A 19946-nucleotide genomic window follows, 5' to 3' on the forward strand; every position below is an offset into this window, starting at 1 on the left:
GAGTGAACTCTAATGTAAACTAGAGACTTTGGGTTATTATCTGGTGCTAGATGTTAACAGTGGGGGAGCTGTGCATGGGGATGGGGTAGAAGACATATCACAAATCTCTGCACCTTTCTCTCAATCTAAAACTGCTATAAAAATAAAAATACAGACTTAGAAATAAAACACAAGAAGAAAAAGAAAAAATTTCATCACAGTCCAGTATAAAAGTTAGCTGTGAACAATAAATACATACAAACTCAAAAGAAAGTAAATACACAATTAATTTTAAAATTAATAAAACTATATTAAGAAAGTGAAAGAAATGAGGCATGTTTGTCTGTCTTTTGGTGATGAGGTTGAAGATTAAGAGGACTAAATCTATTTCTGCCATTAATAGACTTCAATATATAATTAAATTTAAATATTCAATTACAAAACAAGTGAACTTTATAAATTAATTAAATTTTAAAAATCAAGAAACACATAGAAGTACATGATTAAGAAATATGACGGTGGCCCTGGCCAGTTGGCTCAGCGGTAGAGCATCGGCCTGGCGTGCGGGGGACCCTGGTTCGATTCCCGGCCAGGGCACATAGGAGAAGCACCCATTTGCTTCTCCAACCCCCACCCCCTCCTTCCTCTCTGTCTCTCTCTTCCCCTCCCACAGCCAAGGCTCCATTGGAGCAAAGATGACCCGGGCGTTGGGGATGGCTCCTTGGCCTCTGCCCCAGGCGCTAGAGTGGCTCTGGTCGCAGCAGGGCGACGCCCCGGAGGGGCAGAGCATCGCCCCCTGGTGGGCAGAGCGTCGCCCCTGGTGGGCGTGCCGGGTGGATCCCGGTCGGGCGCATGCGGGAGTCTGTCTGACTGTCTCTCCCCGTTTCCAGCTTTAGAAAAATACAAAAAAAAAAAAAAAAAAAAAAAAAAGAAATATGACGGTAAATAATCAGAAAAATAGCTAACGCTGCCCTGGCAATATAGCTCGGTTGGTTGGAGCATCATCCCAATGCGGGGAGGTTGCCATTTGGATCCCCGGTCAGGGCACATACAGGAACAGATCAATCTCTCTCTATCTTCCTCTCTCTCTCTCTTCCCCCCTTTCTCTCTCTCACTAAAATGAATACATAAATTAAAAGAAAAATAGCTAATGAGGTTGGAAGTTATTGCCACAGGAGCAGAGAAAAGGGAAAGGGGGCAGAGAATTTCTATTTTTTATAAGTCTTTTAGTACTGAGAAATGACACATGGCACTTACTAGGTGACAGGCACTAACACTAGTCTAAGCCACGTAAAAATGTTTTTAAAAAATTATTTAATACAAGCATACCTAATTTGATTGTGCTTCACTTTATTGTGCTTCACAGATAAATGTGTTTTTTACAAATTGAAGGTTTGTGGAAGCCATGAGTTGATCAAGTTTACAGGAGCCATTTTTCCTACCATATTTGTTCACTTCATGCCTCTGTGTCACATTTTTGGTAATTCTTACAATATTTCAAACTGTCATGGTGATCTATGATCAGTGATCTTTGATGTTACTTTATAACCGTTGGCAGGGTACTACAAACTGCACCCACACAAGATAGTGAACTTCATCTAAAAATGTTCCTCTCCTTGGGCCTCCCTATTCCCTGAGACAACAATATTGAAATCATATTAGTTGATCACTCTACAATGGTCTCTACATGTTCAAAGGAAAGGAAGAGTTGCACATTTCTTATTTTTAAGTCAAAAGCTAGACATAATTAAGCTTAGTGAAGAAGGTGTGTCAAAAGCTGAGAAACACCAAAAGCTCTGTATCTTGTGCCAAAAAGCCAGACTGTGAATGAAAAAGAAAAGTTCTTGAAGGAAATTAAAAGTGATACTCCAGTGAACACATGAATGATAACAGAGCGAAATAGCCTATTGCTGATACACAGAAAATTTTAGTAGTCTGGATAGAAAATCAAACCAGTTACAACATTCCCTTAAGCCAAAGCCTAATTCAGAGCAAAGCCCTCGTTTTCTTCAATTCTATGAAGGCTGGGAGATATGAAGAAGCTGCAGAAGAAAAGTCTGAAGCTCACAGAGATTGGTTTGTGAGGTTTAAGGAGAGAAGCCATCTCCATAAAGGTGCAACGTGAAGCAGCAAGCACTGATGCAAAACCTTCACCAAGCTATCCAGAAAACCTAGCTAAAATAAATAATGAAGGTTGTTACACTAAGCAACAAATTTTCTATGTAGACTAAACAGCCTTATATTAGAAGAAGATGCCTCCTAGGACTTCCAGAGCTAGAAAGGTGTCAATATCTGGCTTCAAAGCTTCAAAGGACAGGCTGACTCTCTTTTTAGGGGCTAATGCAGTTGGCGGTTTGAAACTGAAGCCAATGCTCATTTACCATTCCAAAAATACCAGGGCCCTTAGGAATTATACTAAATATACTCTGCTTGTGCTTTATAAATAGAACAAAAAAGTCTGGATGACAGCCCATCTGTTTATAACATGGTTTACTGAATATTTTAAGTCTACTATGCTCATATAAAAAGATTTCTTTCAAAAGAGTACCACTCACTGAGAGTGCACCTGGTCACACAGAGCTCTGATAGAGATTAAGGCTGTTTTCATGCCTGCTAACACTGCATCCACTCTGTAGCCCATATATCAAGGAATAATTTCAAATTTCAAGTCTTATTATTTAAGGAAAACATTTCATTAGATGATAACTGCTAGAGACCATAATTCTGCTGATGGATCTTGGTAAATTAAAAACCTCCTGGGAAGGATTTACCATTCTAGGTGCCATTAATAATATTCATGATTTATGGGAACAGGACAACTTATAAACATTAGCAAGAGTTTGGAAGAACTTGATTCCAACCCTCATGGATAACTTTGAGGGGTTTAAGATTCCATTGGAGGAAATAACTGCAGATATTGTGGAAATAGCAAACCAATTAGAATTAGAAGTGGAACCTGGAGATGTGACCACACTGCTGCAATCATATGATAAAACTTTAACCAATGAGGGGTTGCATCTTAGACATGAGCAAAGAAAGTGCTTTCTTTAGATGGAATCCATTCCCAATGAAGATGCTGTAAAGACTGTTGAAATGACAACAAAGTATTTAGAATATTACATCAACTTAGTTGATCAAGCAATAGCAGGTTTTCAATTTTGATGGAAGTTCTGCGAGTAGAATGCTATCAAATAGCATTGCATGCTACAGAGAAATCATTTGTGAAAGGAAAAGTCAATTGATGCAGCAAACTTCATTCTTGCCTCATTTTAAGAAACAGCCACCTCAACTTTCATCAACCACTACCCAGTCAGCAGCCATCGACATTAAGGCAAGACCCTTCATCAGTAAAAAGATTACAACATGTCTGCCTGGCTGGCTCAGTGGTAGGGTGTCAGCCAGGCGTGTGGAAGTCCTGGGTTTGATTCCTGGCCAGGGCACACAGAAGAAGCGCCCATCTGCTTCTCTGCCCTTCCCCCTCTCTTTTCTCTATCTCTCTTCCTCTCCCGCAGCCAAGGCTCTATTGGAGCAAAGTTGGCCAAGGCACTGAGGATGGCTCCATGGCCTCCACCTCAGGCACTAGAATGTCTCCAGTTGCAACAGAGCAACGTTCTAGATGTGCCGAGCATCACCCCCTAGTGGGCATGCCAGGTGGCTCCCAGTCAGGCACATGCAGGAGTCTGTCTCTCTGCCTCCCAGCTTCTCACTTCAGAAAAATACAAAAAATAAATAAAAAAGATTACAACACATTAAAGGCTTAGATGATGGTTAGCATTTTTTAGCAATGAAGTATTTTTTAATTAAGGTAGGTATATTTTTAGACATGATGCTTAGCACACTTAAAAAAAATACAGCATAGGCCCTGGCCAGTTGGCTCAGCGGTAGAGCGACAGCCTGGCATGCAGGGGACCCGGGTTCGATTCCCGGCCAGGGCACATAGGAGAAGTGCCCATTTGCTTCTCCACCCCCCCCTCCTTCCTCTCTGTCTCTCTCTTCCCCTCCTGCAGCCAAGGCTCCATTGGAGCAAAGATGGCCCAGGCGCTGGGGATGGCTCCTTGGCCTCTGCCCCAGGTGCTAGAGTGGCTCTGGTTGCGGCAGAGCGACGCCCTGGAGGGGCAGAGCATCGCCCCCTGGTGGGCAGAGCGTCGCCCCCTGGTGGGCGTGCCGGGTGGATCTCGGTCCGGCGCATGCGGGAGTCTGTCTAACTGTCTCTCCCCGTTTCCAGCTTCAGAAAAAAAAAAAAAATACAGCATAAATTGAACGACAAGATAACCTGGACATGTTTTCTTTGAATATATGTATCCTGATTTATTGATATCACCCCATTAAAAAAATAAAATTATTAAAAAAATATAGCATAGTATAAACATAATTTTATATGCACTGAAAAACCAAAAAATTCATGTGTTCATCTTATTACAGTGGTCTAAAGCTGAACCCACAGTGTCTCTGAGGTATGCCTATAGTACTTTTAGGCTTTTTAACTATTTAATACACTACTTAGCAAACAATAAAAATTGATTCAAAAATAGGATGCAGCAGTTCTCAAACAATGTAATTTAATTACACACAGGATTTAGGTGTTTCTAAATTAAAATATAAAGTTCAATTCTTATTAGAAAATATATCATTAGTAATCTGAAACACCATGTACAGATAATAATGAGACAGAATTCACTTTAAAGTTCTACTGAGATGCAAATTAAAACTCATTGATTAAATATTTTCTCTACACAGGGCTCTGAGTGCATTATGTTATCTCATTACCTCACCTTGAGAGATAGACATATGACCTAGGTTTGAAGGTAGGTAAATGTTCCAACATCACACAGTTAGAATGGTGTTATAACTGAATGTTTGTATCCCCATCCTTAGAAAAATTTACACCCCTCATGTGAAGGTCTTTGGAGAGGAGGTCTTTGAGCGATAAATTAGGGTTAGATGAGGTCACAAGGGTGGGGCACTGATCCAGAGGGATTAGTGCCCTTATAAGAAGAGATACAAGCAAGCTAGCGCTCTCTCTCTCTCTCTCTCTCATTCTTTCTGTCCCATTATTTTTCTCTCCCTCTCTCTCTATCTTTTTTCTTTCCCCTCTCTCTGCCATGTAAAAAACACAGTGAGACAGCTGCCATCTGCAAGCCAAAAGGAATGATCTCACTGGAACCCAAACACGCTGGGACTCCGATCTTGGGCTTCCAGCCTGCAGAACTGGGAGGAAGAAACAGTAGCTGTAGAAACTACCCAGCCTGTAATATCTTGTTAGGGCAGTCTCCACTGATAAATACAGATGGGCAGAAAAAAGGTGAGAATTCAGGCTCACCTACCTCCACTTTGTCTCTTAAACAGTTTTGGTTTTCTATGCTCCAAATAATGCATCATCCACACAAACACAGCATCCAGAGCTCCAACCACTGGACCATGACCACTCCAGAAATATTCCACATAAATCCACTGATACTCAACCTCCCACAGACATCAGCTATGAAAAGCCAAAGAAGTTGCATTCACCTTAAGAAAATTCTGAATTTCCAAAACCAACTCTGCCAACACTTTCAGGTCAGATTTCTAGTCTTCAGTATGAAAGTAAATGAAAATTAATGGAAAATAAATTTCTTTTGTAAGTCCACCCAGTATGTGGTACTTTGTTATATAGCAGCCACAGCAGACTAACACAGTCCGTAATTGCATGTACCCAAGACCTTGTCCAGGTTCCTCCCACCCCCCAATTCCATTCAATTACCAAACCAAGGATTCAAAACTCCTCATGTTTCTCCTTCAAGTCCCATCTGTTCCTGGCACATGGGTTTTAACTCAGGTCTGACCATGATGGTCTCATGTTTGGTTTCTCAGTTCCTTCTTGTTTCAATCCATCATCTACATGGTGGGAGGGAGGTAGCGACAAATCCCACCCACACAGAAAAAATGCTGGGCCCGTGGTGCAGGCAAAGTACCCACAGTATAGGCACCTGCTCAACCAGGTGGCCACCTCTGGTGACCCCAGGAGAAGGGCACAGGGCCGGAGCTGCAGCTCACCCACTACATTACTTGAATGCCTAATTCTCAGCCTGCCTCATACTATCCCCAGAGTCTGCTCTCCACATTACAAAGCGGATCACATCACCCCTCCAAAGAAAGCCCTTTAGTGGGCTCTCCTAGCCTGAGAGCACCAGAATTATTCATCTAGGATCACCTTCTGTTTTCTAGCATCTGTCTGCTTTTGCAGTCACATGTCCAGAATTTCAGTTTCACAGACGCATCTTGTTCATACATCCCTAAAGCCTTTGCCTGTGTCACTGATGTCTACTTCCCTCTTTGTCTGCTTCTGGAGTTTCTACTTATGCTTTGAGACCCAGCACTAAAACTGTCACCTGTCCAGCCTCCCCTGGCTTCCTTCTCCTGGGCTGCCACACTGCCCCGGACATGTTTCCATGACAGCACTTACCCTGGATGGTCAGCATGGGTGCCTATCCTTCTCTAGGCTGGAGATTTCTTAAAAGCAGTGACTGACTGACTGACACTTATTCAGGGATGTCACAGATCTGGGATCTCTGGCTGACCAGACCAGGGCCTCAGAAAATCTCTGGAAATTAGAAAATTGGTGTGCTTTGCCACAAACGCCGGGCTGAACTTAGCAACTGCCTCCCTAAGGAGAGAAGGCTGTTTTTACTCAAATCAAATTAGGTAGCACCTTCATACTCACCCTTCTAGCACCCAGCTCTAAGATAAGAGCATGTGTTTCCTGCAGCATAAATATCTGCTGAGTGGATGAATGAAGCCATTAATAACCTTTAACTGTGCCAGAATCAGTACTGCTGGGAAGGATATTTGCAAAAGAAAAATACCACCTTTTGAGTGAGTATGGATAGAATTATTTGGATACAAATTCATTCTTTTCTTAGGAGATCTGGGCTTAATGAAATTTATGATGAGTGTGGTGGGCATGGGAATTCCTTGAACCTTCCTCATGTACCATGCAATCTCACAAACATGGTCCATGGGTGGGAATACCAGCTGACCCTGTGCCTATGCGTGCAGGTGGACATGCATGGTAATTAAATCAGAATGAGCGGGAGGAAAGCTGTCTGGGTTGGTTACTTCTAACTTGGGGAAAGTAAACAATGGGGTCTCAGTGCACTGTTTCTGGCACCGCATGTGTTTCCCTGGTTCCCTGAGAGGGCTGCCATCTGGAGATGGGCCCCAGTAGATGGCTTCAGCCCTTGAGGCTGGACACAGACTCCCAGTGGCTCTGATCTCTCAGCCAGCCAGAAGACGAAGCCTCAGTGCTGAGGAGAGCTCCTGGGCGGTCTTTCAAGAACAAGCTGGGGCCTGGATCAGCACCCTGGACAGCAGGGCTGTGGGCCCCTACTCAGCCCCCCCCCCCCAAGCCCCCTTCTCCACACTTCATCTCTTCTGCGTCCTGTGATGGCTGCACTTAGGACTTCAGTGTGTGTGACTGTAGTCCGAAGGAATTCAAAAGTCTCCTCTAGACGGGCCCCGTGCTTCCCATGGTAGTGTATGGCGCCCAAGCTCTTACCCCTACATGTGCCATGGCCCTCATGCCTGCAAGTCTCAGGAATTCATAACCATTCTGTGCCGTTCTCTCCTATGCCTTCCTAAATGTCTGGAAAAGTCACCTGCATTTAACATGAGACAAAATGGCATACCCCTTTTTATCCATCTGAAGCACAGCCTGGGAGATCAGTCAGCTGCCCCTTTCAGTCCTGTGCCCTGGGACAAGTGACTAAACCCTCTGGGTCTCAGTGTCTCCTTCTGTAAAATGGGAATGTTAATAGTCCTACAGAACAGTGCTGCCGTGAGAATTAAACGGAGTCGTCCCTGTTGGCTCAGCGGTAGAGCGTCGGCCTAGCGTGCGGAGGACCCAGGTTCGATTCCCGGCCAGGGCACATAGGAGGAGTGCCCATTTTCTTCTCCACCCCTCCGCTGCGCCTTCCTCTCTGTCTCTCTCTTCCCCTCCCGCAGCCAAGGCTCCATTGGAGCAGAGATGGCCCGGGCGCTGGGGATGGCTCTGTGGCCTCTGCCCCAGGCGCTAGAGTGGCTCTGGTCGCAACATGGCAACGCCCAGGATGGGCAGAGCATCGCCCCCTGGTGGGCAGAGCGTCACCCCATGGTGGGCGTGCCGGGTGGATCCCGGTCGGGCGCATGCGGGAGTCTGTCTGACTGTCTCTCCCTGTTTCCAGCTTCAGAAAAATGCAAAAAACAAAAAAACAAACAAACAAAAAAAAAAAACGGAGTCGTCCCTATCAAGCTGCTAAACCCTGCACATGGTAACAGCCAATAATTGCCAAACCTTTTTGATTTTGTCAAGCTTAACACAAGGCCCCACGCATTGTAGGTGTTCACATCTGGGTGACTGTTCTCTATCTTAAATAAACAGCATGAAAAAACCTGACTTGAACTGCTTGGAAAAAATGTAGGAAATCTGAGTGCTAATAAGGAACTTTGCTCATTTTGTCTATTTCTCACCTCAGATTACTGTTGATGACTATGCAAATTACCTAAAACTTTTTTTTTTTTTTTTTTTTTTTTTTTTTGTGGCAGAAACAGAGAGAGTCAGAGAGAGGGACAGATAGGGACAGACAGGAAGGGAGAGAGATGAGAAGCATCAATTCTTCGTTGCGGCTCCTTAGTTGTTCATTGATTGATTTCTCATATGTGCCTTGATGGTGGTGGTGGAGGGCTACAGCAGACCGAGTGACCCCTTGCTCGAGCTAGTGACCACAGGGTCAAGCTGGTGAGCCTTGCTCAAACCAGATGAGCCTGTGCTCAAGCTGGCAACTTCGGGGTCTCGAACCTGGGTCCTCCATATCCCAGTCCAACTCTCTATCCACTGTGCCACCACCTGGTCAGGCTACCTAAAACTTTTTAAAATTGGTGCTCTTCAAAACTACTTAAATCATCTGCATATCCCAACAACACATTACCTACATTCACCAGCTTCCTATATTTGAAACCCACCCACATACATACACACTACATAAAACTTACACACAGCAAAACCACAGATGCCAACCTCTATTTTACCACAAAATTTCCTGCATATTAAAGTCTAAGTACACAATTCAACGATCTTTAGTAACTTTATAGATTTACACATCCATTAGCATAATCCAATTTTAGATTTCCATCACCCCAGAAAGGTCCTTTGTTTTCTACCACACCCTCACCCACAACCCTCAGGCAACCACTGATGTGTTTTTCATGCTTTTCACACAATATTTTGTGTTTGGCTTTTTCACTTAAGCATAATGTGTCTGAGGTTCATTTGTGTTGTAGCATGTATTCATATTCCATTCTTTTCTATTGCCGGAGAGCATTTTATGTATAAATATGCTGCATTTTGTTTATAGATTCACCAATTGATAGACATCTGGACTATTTCCATTGTTTGATGATTATGAATAATGTTGCTATAAACGTTAACATACAATGTTTGTATTTACATGGACATGTTTTACTTATCTTGGGTTGCTGCAACCAGCTCGGCCATGGGTGTGCATGAGAGGAAGACACTACAGAACTTAAGAAAAAACACACACACACACACACAAAAAAAAACACACAAGACATAACATAGAGACAAGATGGGTACAGGGTACTCCCAGCCTCTAGGACTGAGAGCCCAGATCTCTGCAGCCTCATCATATTTATTCATTTCTTTGCTCATCAAGCAAATTAGCAGAGCCTGGGTCAAATTAGCCTAGAATGGATTCAGGTGCAGAGGATGATTAAATAATAACTTCCCAGTATGTAGGGAAAAGGCCAATAGGGATCAGCTGTTTCCTTTAACCAATTTTATCAGTGCTTGTTTCAGGGCAGCGTTCTATGGCCATTTCCTAGGAGAAAAAACTCCTGGACCATATGAGAAGGTTCTGTTTAACTCACTAGGAAATTATTAAACCATTTCCGAAGTAGTTGCACTTGCACTTCCACTGATGACTGATTCAACACCAGCAACCTCTAAGTCTCACCTCCCACCTGTGTCTGTCACCTCCTGCACAATCCTAATGAAACTTGCTTCAGCAGCAGCACCAACCCAGTGTGTCATCAGGGGACTGTGAATGAAGCAGCACTATCACTATGTGGCCCACTGAGGCTGGTCCTAAAGGGGAAATGGTTAATCAGAACACTAAGAGCACCAAGAATCTTTGCAGCTGTTCCTGCCCTTGATTCTGCTAAAACTAGCTATTCCCAGAGCTAAAACTCAAGTACTAGCCAGCCCTGAATGCTTTACCCCTTCACCTCCTAAGGATCCCAAGGAAATGAAGCACTCTTGAGCCAATGTAATGGTCACCAACAAAGATTATGGGTCCTCCTTAATGCTCCCACATTCCATAAATGACCAAGAGCAATAACACAAGCCTCAACAATTTGAGACTGAGACTCCTTAGATCAGAATGCTTACAAACAGATTTATAATCTTTGATTTATAATAAGGTTATGTCCTAATAAACCCATCATAAATTAAAAATATTAAGTCAAAATACATTTAATACACTTTACCTACTGAACACCATAGCTTAGACCAGTGGTTCTCCAAGTGTGCACCAGGGCGCAGTGGTGTGCCCTATGGTATTTCAGAGAAATATGTGTCTGTTGGGACCAAAAAACCAACAGGGTTTTTGGAGTTTAGATTTTTGGGGGACAGAGGTATGGGGAATTGGCTGTAAGCTGACAGTCTTCCCCACCTCACTTGCCTGATTAGGTTGCAAAAGGCTGTTAAGCTGTGGTGCTGGATTGTACAGTACCCACCGTGTTCCCTGGAAAGACTGGAGGCAAGTTTCTTCTTCTATCCTTTGTTTGGTGTCAAGATGATACGTGTGATGGGTTTTCTGCACTCAACACAATTAAGAGTAAAAAGAGAGGAATTCTTCAATGTATTGATAAGGAAATGAGAGTTTGCCTTTTAAATGTATGCCCAAACATTGAAGAAATTGTTAGGACACATCAGGCTCATGTTTCTCATAAACACAAGAAGGAAAAATTTAACTCATTCATGCTGGGACCTGCCGAATTTATTAAATCTTACTAAGAATGTATCTCTATATATAAAAAGATAACTATTTTGTTGTTTTTTTATTTTTCAATCCCTCTTTTACAAATTCTAAAAAGCATAACTCAAAAAATGTAACAAAAATGTTTTTTAATGTCAGAATAAATTTAATTTTGTTGTATTTATTTTGTTTAATTACCATAAAAGCACATTTAGACTTTTTTTCTTTAATATTTGACTTAATTATTATAACATATTTCTCAGAAATTTATATATAGTGCACCTACAATTATTTGTAGGATTTTAAATGTGCCCCAACTTCAAAAAATTTGAGAACCACTGGCTTGACTATAGCCCATTTTTGTTGAATGTGTATTGCTTTCACACCACCGTAAAGTAAAAAAATTATTAAATCAAACAATCATAAGGTTGGGGACTGTCTGTATCATTATAGGAGTGATAAATCCCTCAGGTAGATCCTTCAAGTTATTGATCTAGCCAATATTTTTTTATTCTGCCCCATTTCTCCAGCATCACAGCCACAACCTGCATTCACCTATGAGGTATCCCAATATACCTTCACTAAATTACCTTTGGGAATATATCTATGTCCCTCCCATTTATGTAGACAAGATTTTCATGGTCTTGTTCTGTTCTTAAGCACCCATCTATGGCCTTATACAGATAATACAGGGGTAGGCAAAAGCAGGTTTATATGTTCATACAGAAAATAATACAATGATTAATAAATAATAACACAATAAACTCTGTGTTTCAAATACCCACAACTGACTATAAACCTACTTTTGCCTACCCCTGTTTGCTCCTGAGGGGAAAAAACCCATGAAGCCATTTCACAAGACATTCATATTGTAGTCCAGAGTCTGACTAACTGTAGCAGGGTCACTGCACACCCAAAAGATCCAGCACCTTGGTTAGATGTAGAGGCTTCACTGGCTCCCCAGAAGGCTGCTCCATACCATCTGCAGTCAATATCCCTACTCCTGGCACTCTCAGACAAGCCCAACATCTACTTGCCTATTTGGCTTCTGGAAGCAACATATTCCCCATCTACACATTGTGGTAAAACCTATTTAGGCAATCACAAGAAAATTGGCCAAATCTGAATAGAGGTCACCCTAACAACAAGCCCTTGAGCCCACCCAAAAAGCCATCCAGATAAGAATGGCACTAGTCCCATCTGATGATTCCTTTACTGTAGAAGCCCTAGTCACAAGTTCTTATTGCTTTCTGGAGTCTCTTTGCCCAAGTCCCTGGATCCAAGGAAAAGCACCCCTTGCCTGACCCTGTTGGCTACTTGCAGGGTTCCCCTAAGTCCAGAAGAAAGGGAATCAATTTATCTTATAGACAATAGCACCACCATCACATGTAATAGAACCTACCAAAGAGCTTATTCTTTCTATTCTATTACCAAGACATCCTTGATAAAGGATGAGACCTAGGTGCTGGTCATTTCAACACTCAAAAACAGTATGTTCATTGTCCATATTTGACAGACTCTTGGGTGATAGTTAATGGTCCTTCTCTTTGGTCTGATCTATGGATCAAACACAAAATAGATTTCACATTCAGGATTGTTCACTATGGGATCTTACACCTTGGGAAAATACTGATGCTCAGACCTCATGTAATAATTAAGGTCTGCCATGTCTCAACTCCTACTACAGGTCCCATAGAGAAGGCTCATTTTAATAATTCCATCCCAACCATCTTGCTCACATTAATTAAGTAAGTTCATATAGCATCGCTGCTCCCCCAAGCTCTAAGGGCCTGGTCATTGTAGCTTTTGGACCCTTAAATGTGGGGCAGAACACCATCATATCCCAATGCCACTGGCTCTAGCCCAAACTGTAGCTTCCCAATATGGTTTCTGTGCCCTGTTTGGCCCCAGCATCATGGCCAATCATGATCAAATGCCTTTTCACTCACTTGAAAATTGATTTTATTGGACTTCTGCCCCAATCTGCAGGCACAAATCATTATGCACTTATAATGACTAATACCTATATGGGTCTAATTTGGGGTTTACCATCTCCAGTATGCCACTACTGACATCCCTATTGTAAATCTCAGCAAAACTCTACTAGTGCCCTTTGAGCCCCAGATATCATCTACTCAAATCAGGGTACTCACTCAGCCTAGGCATGGGTCTTACAACAAAGCATCATTTGGAATTTCATTTTTTCTATTGTCCACAGGCAGCAGTCCTAATAAAGATGCCTAATAAACAGATATAATGGCCTACTCAAAGACACCTTCTTAAAATTGCAAAATTCACAGTGTTCACCCAAATGGATATTTCTTTTGCTCTCTGCTTTACTTACCGTGAACTCTTCCTCTTCAGGTCTTCTGAGATCCTACCAAATGTAACTAGGGTCTCTCTTTTCATTCAAGTCATAAAAGGGACTATTACTCACCTATATATCTATAAAACCCAAACAGAGTTTCCCTCCCCACTTAATAACAAACTCCTATTCTGCTATCCCTTCTCAAACCTGGAGCCCAGATTGAGATGGATGGTACAGTGGGACCCACAGAAAGAGGGTGCTGCCTGACTGGGAGATGGTGTAGTGGGTAGAATATTGGCCTGGGACACTGAGGACCCAAGTTTGAAATGCCAAGGTTGCTGGCTTCATTGCAGGCTCACCAGCTTGAGCAAAGGATCATAAATATGACTCCATGGTCACAGGCTTGAAGCTCAAGGTCATTGACCTGAGCAAGGAGTCCCTGGCTCAACTGGAGCCCTCTGGTCAAGGCACCTATGAGAAAGCAATCAAGGAATACCTAAGGTGCTGCAACTATGAGTTGATGCTTTTCATTTCTCTTTTTTCCTGTCTGTCTGAGGGAAGGAAGGAAGGAAGGAAGGAAGGAAGGAAGGAAGGAAGGAAGGAAGGAAGGAAGGAAGGAAGGAAGGAAGGGGAAAAAGAGAGAGAAAAAATAGGGAGGGAGAGAAAAGAAAAGAAAAGAAAAAGAAAGAAAGAAAGAAAGAAAGAAAGAGAAAGAAAGAAAGAAAGAAAGAAAGAAAGAAAGAAAGAAAGAAAGAAAGAAAGAAAGAAAGAAAGAAAGAAAGAAAGAAAGAAAGAAAGAAAGGAAGGAAGGAAGGAAGAAAGAAAGAAAGGAGGGAGGGAGGGAGGGAGGGAGGGAGGGAGGGAGGGAGGGAGGGAGGGAGGGAGGGAAGGAAGGAAGGAAAGAAAGAGAGAGAGAGAGAGAAGGAAGGAAGGACAGAAAGAAGGAAGGAAGGAAGGAAAAAAAGAAAAAGAAAATGAGGGCCCTAAGCCCCCAAACAGGCTATTCTATATGCCAAAAGAAATCTGTCTGCCAAAGTCTGCTCTACTTCCCCAATATGATGTTTTGTTTTGTTTTGTTTTTATTCTTTTTTTTATTAATTTTACTAGGGTGACATCAATAAATCAGGGTACATATGTTCAAAGAAAACATGTCCAGGTTATCTTGCCAATCAATTATGTTGCATACCCATCATCCAAAGTAAGATTGTCCTCCGTCACCTTCTATTTAGTTTTCTTTGTGCCCCTCCCTTTCCCCCTTTTCCTCTCCTGCCCCCTGTAACCACCACACTCTTATCAATGTCTCTTAGTCTCCTTTTTATGTCCCACCTACGTATGGAATAATGCACTTCTTCGTTTTTTTCTGATTTACTTATTTCACTTCGTATAATGTTATCAACATCCCACCATTTTGTTGTAAATGATCCAATGTCATCATTCCTTATGGCTGAGTAGTATTCCATAGTGTATATGTGCAACATCTTCTTTTTTTTTTTTTTTTTTTTGCTTTCTCATATTTTATTTACCTTTACACATGTAGTTTTTTTATTGAATCATTTGAGAGTAAGTTGGCAGCATCATGCTCTTATATCCCTAAATGCTTATGTGGGGATTTTCAATAAAAAAACATTTTCTTTCATAATCATAGTAAAATTATCAAAATCAGAAAATTTAACATTATTATGATTCTATTATATAACCCATAATTCATATTCAAATTTTGTCAAATCTCCCAATAATGTTTGTTATGGCTATTTTCCCCTGCCCCCACCATTCAGTTCAGAATCCAATTCAAAATCATATACTGCTTTCAATTGTCTCTCTTTACTCTTCTTTGAATTGCAACACTTCCGTAGCCTTTCTTGATTTTCTTTTTTTTTTTTTAATAATTTTATTTTTTTAATGGGGTGACATCAATAAATCAGGATACATAATATTCAAAGATAACATGTCCAGGTTATCTTGTCGTTCAATTATGTTGCATACCCATCACCCAAAGTCAGATTGTCCTCTGTCACCTTCTATCTAGTTTTCTTTGTGCCCGTCCCCCTCCCCCTTTCCCTCTCCCTCTCCCCCATCCGCCCGTAACCATCACACTCTTACCAATGTCTCTTAGTCTCACTTTTATGTCCCACCTATGTATGGAATAATGCAGTTCCTGTTTTTTTCTGATTTACTTATTTCACTCCATATAATGTTATCCAGATCCCACCATTTTGCTGTAAATGATCCGATGTCATAATTTCTTATGGCTGAGTAAGTATTCCATAGTGTATATGTGCCACATCTTCTTTATCCAGTCATTTATTGATGGGCTTTTTGGTTGTTTCCATGTCCTGGCCACTGTGAACAATGCTGCAATGAACATGGGGCTGCATGTGTCTTCACGTACCAATGTTTCTGAGTTTTTGGAGCATATACCCAGTAGAGGGATTGCTGAGACATAAGGCAGTTTTATTTTCAGTTTCTGAGGAACCACCATACTTTCTTCCATAATGGTTGTACTACTTTACATTCCCACCAACAATAAATGAGGGTTTCTTTTTCTCCACAGCCTCTCCGACATTTGCTATTACCTGTCTTGTTAATAATAGTTAATCTAACAGGTGTGAGGTGGTATCTCATTGCAGTTTTGATTCTCATTTCTCTAATAACTAATCAAGATGAGCATCTTTTCATATATATGTTGGCCATTTGTATTTCTTCCTAGAAGAAGTGTCTGTTCATGTTCTCTTCCTAATTTTTTATTGGATTGTTTGTTTGTTGTTGAGTTTTATGAGTTCTTTGTATATTTTGGATATTAGGCCCTTATCTGAGCTGTTGTTTGAAAATATCATTTCCCATTTAGTTGGCTGTCTGTTTATTTTGTTCTCAGTTTCTCTTGCTGTGCAAAAACTTCTTAGTCTGATGTAGTTCCACTCATTTATTTTTGCCTTCACTTCCCTTGCCTTTGGAGTCAAATTCATAAAATGCTCTTTAAAACCAAGGTCCATGAGTTTAGAACCTATGTGTTCTTTTATGTACTTTATTGTTTCAGGTATTATATTTAGGTCTTTGATCCATTTTGAATTAATTTTAGTACAAGGGGATAAACTGTAGTCGGGTTTCATTTTTTTGCATGTGGCTTTCCAGTTTTCCCAGCACCATTTGTTGAAGAGGCTGTCTTTTCTCCATTGCGTGTTGTTGGCCCCTTTATCAAAAATTATTTGACCATATATATGTGGTTTTATTTTTGGACTTTCTATTCTGTTCCATTGGTCTGAATGTTTATTTTTCTGCCAATACCATGCTGTTTTGATTGCCGTGGCTCTATAATATAGTTTGAAGTCAGGTATTGTAATGCCCCCAGCTTCGTTCTTTTTCTTTAGGATTGCTTTGGCTTTTGGGGTTTTTTATAGTTCCATATAAATCTGATGATTTTTTGTTCCATTTCTGTAAAAAATGTCATTGGAATTTTGATGGGAATTGCATTAAATTTGTATATTGCTTTGGGTAATATGGCCATCTTGATTATATATATTCTTCCTATCCAAGAGCAAGGAATATTCTTCCATCTCATTGTATCTTTTTCGATTTCCCTTAACAATGGTTTGTAGATTTCATTATATAAGTCCTTTACATTCTTTGTTATATTTATTCCTAGGTATTTTATTTCTTTGTTGCAATCGTGAAGGGGATTATCTTTTTGAGATCGTTCTCAAATGTTTTATTGTTGGTATATAGAAAGGCTATGGACTTTTGTATGTTAATTTTGTATCCTGCGACCTTACTGTATTGGCTTATTGTTTCTAGTAGTCTTTTTGTAGATTCTTTGGAGTTTTCGATGTATAGGATCATATCATCTGCAAAAAGTGATACCTTTACTTCTTCTTTTCTGATATGGATGCCTTTTATTTCTTTATCTTGTCTGATTGCTCTGGCTAGGATCTCTAGCACCACACTAAATAAGAGTGGAGAGAGTGGACAACCCTGTCTTGTTCCTGATTTAAGGGGGAAAGCCTTCAGTTTTGTGCCATTTAATATGATGTTAGCTGATGGTTTATCATATATGGCCTTTATCATGTTGAGATATTTTCCTTCTATATCCACTTTGTTGAGAGTCTGAAACATAAAATTGTGTTGTATTTTATCGAATGCCTTTCTGCATCTATTGATAAGATCATGTGGTTTTTGTTCTTTGCTTTGATGATATGGTGTATTACGTTAACCATTTTACGTATGTTGAACCATCCTTGAGATTCTGGGATGAATACCACTTGATCATGATGTATTATTTTTTTAATATATTGTTGTATTCGATTTGCTAATATTTTGTTTAGTATTTTAGCATCTGTATTCATTACAGATATTGGTCTGTAGTTTTCTTTTTTTGTGCTGCCCTTGCCCGGTTTCAGTATAAGGGTTATGTTGGTCTCATAAAATGCGTTTGGAAGTATTGCTTCTTCAATTTTTTGGAAGACTTTCAGTAGAATAGGAACTAAGTCTTCTTTGAATGTTTGATAGAATTCACTAGTATAACCGTCTGGGCCTGGACTTTTATTTTGGGGGAGATTTTTAATAGTTTTTTTCTATTTCTTCTTTACTAATTGGTCTGTTTAGGCTTTCTACTTCTTCTTGATTCAGTCTAGGAAGGTTGTATTGTTCTAGGAATTTATCCATTTTTTCTAGATTGTTGAATTTAGTGGCATAAAGTTTTTCATAGTATTCTACAATAATTCTTTGTATACCTATGATGTCCATGGTGCTTTCTCCTCTTTCATTTTGGTATTGTTTATATGAGTTCTTTCTCTTTTATCCTTGGTAAGTCTTGCCAAGGGTTTGTCAATTTTGTTGATCTTTTCAAAGAACCAGCTCCTTGTTCTATTAATTTTTTCTATAGTTTTTTTGTTCTCTATTTCATTTATTTCTGCTCTGATTTTTATTATCTCCTTTCTTCGGCTGGTTTTGTGTTGTCTTTGTTCTTCTTTTTCCAGTTCCTTAAGGTGTGAAGTCAAGTGGTTCACTTGGGCTCTCTCTTGTTTGTTCATATAGGCCTGAAGTGATATGAACTTCCCTCTTATCACTGCTTTTGCTGCATTCCATAGATTCTGATATGTCGTATTGTCATTTTCATTTGTCTGTGTATATCTTTTGATCTCTGTGCTTATTTCTTCTTTGACCCATTCATTTTTTAAAAGTATGTGTGTTTAGTTTCCACATTTTTGTTGGAGATTTTTCCTCTTTTTTTGCAGTTGAATTCTAGTTTCAAGGTTTTATGATCAGAAAATATGCTTGGTACAACTTCAATTTTTCTGAATTTGCTGATGTTTTTTTTTTGGCCCAACATATGGTCAATTCTTGAGAATGATCTATGTACACTGGAGAAAAATGTATACTCTGTCACGTTGGGATGAAATGTCCTATAGATGTCTATCATATCCAGGTGCTCTAGTGTTTTCTTAAGGCCAATATATCTTTATTGATTCTCTGTTTGGATGACTGATCTAGAGCCGTCAGCACCGTCAGGTCTCCAAGTATGATTGTATTTTTGTCAGTTTTTGTTTTTAGGTCAATAAGTAGCTGTCTTATATATTTTGGTGCTCCTTGGTTTGGTGCATATATATTAAGAATTTTTATATCTTCTTGATTCAGCGTCCCCTTAATCATTATGAAATGGCCATTTTTCTCTCTGAGTACATTTGCTGTCTTGTAGTCAGCATTATCAGATATGAGTATTGCTATGCCTGCTTTTTTTTTGGATGTTCTTTTCTTGGAGTGTTGTTTTCCAGCCTTTCACTTTGAATTTGTTTTTATTCTTGTTGCTTAGATGAGTTTCTTGTAGGCAGCATACAGTTGGATTTTCTTTTTTAATTCATTCTGCTACTCTGTGCCTTTTTATTGGCGAGTTTAATCCATTTACATTTAGTGTAATTATTGACACTTGTGAGTTCCCTATTGTCATTTTATAGATTGCTTTCTGTTAGTTTTGTATCTTGTTTGATTCTTCTCTTTTGTTTTTCTATCTTTTGTTTTTATTTGGTTGTATTCCATACATCTTTCCTCTGTTGCTATCTTTTTTAAATCATGTGCTTCTGTGGTGGTTTTTTAAATGGTGGTTACCATTAAGTAATGAAAAGGGTTCCTACCCTGTTCATTGTAGTGCACTATCTTGTGACTACTTTTGCACTCCATCATCCTTTGCTACTGTTAATCTTCGTCTTCTCCCCCTTTTTTTGTTGTTGTTGTCACAGTTTAAATTTGGTTTTATTGTGTTCTTGGTGGAGTTTTTACTTGTGGTTTTGTTTTGTTTTGTTCTTTTTATCTGGTTGGAAAATCCCCTTTAGTAATTCCTGGAGGGGTTTTTCTGATGATAAATTCCCTCATCTTTTCTGTATCTGTGAATGTTTTTATTTCTCCTTCATATTTGAAGGATAGCTTTGATGGGTATAGTATTCGTGGCTGAAATTTCCTCTTTTTCAGGACCTTAAATATTGGGGTCCACTCTCTTCTAGCTTGTAGAGTTTCTGTTGAGAAATATGATAATAATCTAATGGGCCTTCCTTTATATGTTGTATTCTTCTTTTCCCTGACTACCTTGAGAATTTTTTCTTTGTCGTTGGTTTGTGCCAATTTCATTATGATGTGCCTTGGAGTAGGTTTGTTGGGGTAAA

At 40.2% G+C, this 19946-nt stretch overlaps 1 protein-coding gene and 1 pseudogene across 2 annotated transcripts in view; one reads left to right on the forward strand and one right to left on the reverse strand.

Moving 5' to 3' along the window:
* Positions 1-19946, reverse strand: part of ST8SIA6 (ST8 alpha-N-acetyl-neuraminide alpha-2,8-sialyltransferase 6) — a 180097-nt gene that overhangs the window by 141534 nt on the left and 18617 nt on the right. The gene's annotated exons all lie outside the window — the stretch shown is intronic.
* On the forward strand, positions 1656-3404 carry LOC136405601 (tigger transposable element-derived protein 1-like; annotated as a pseudogene).

This window comes from Saccopteryx leptura, chromosome 5, assembly GCF_036850995.1.
Source record: "Saccopteryx leptura isolate mSacLep1 chromosome 5, mSacLep1_pri_phased_curated, whole genome shotgun sequence".
Taxonomy (NCBI): Eukaryota; Metazoa; Chordata; class Mammalia; order Chiroptera; family Emballonuridae; genus Saccopteryx; species Saccopteryx leptura.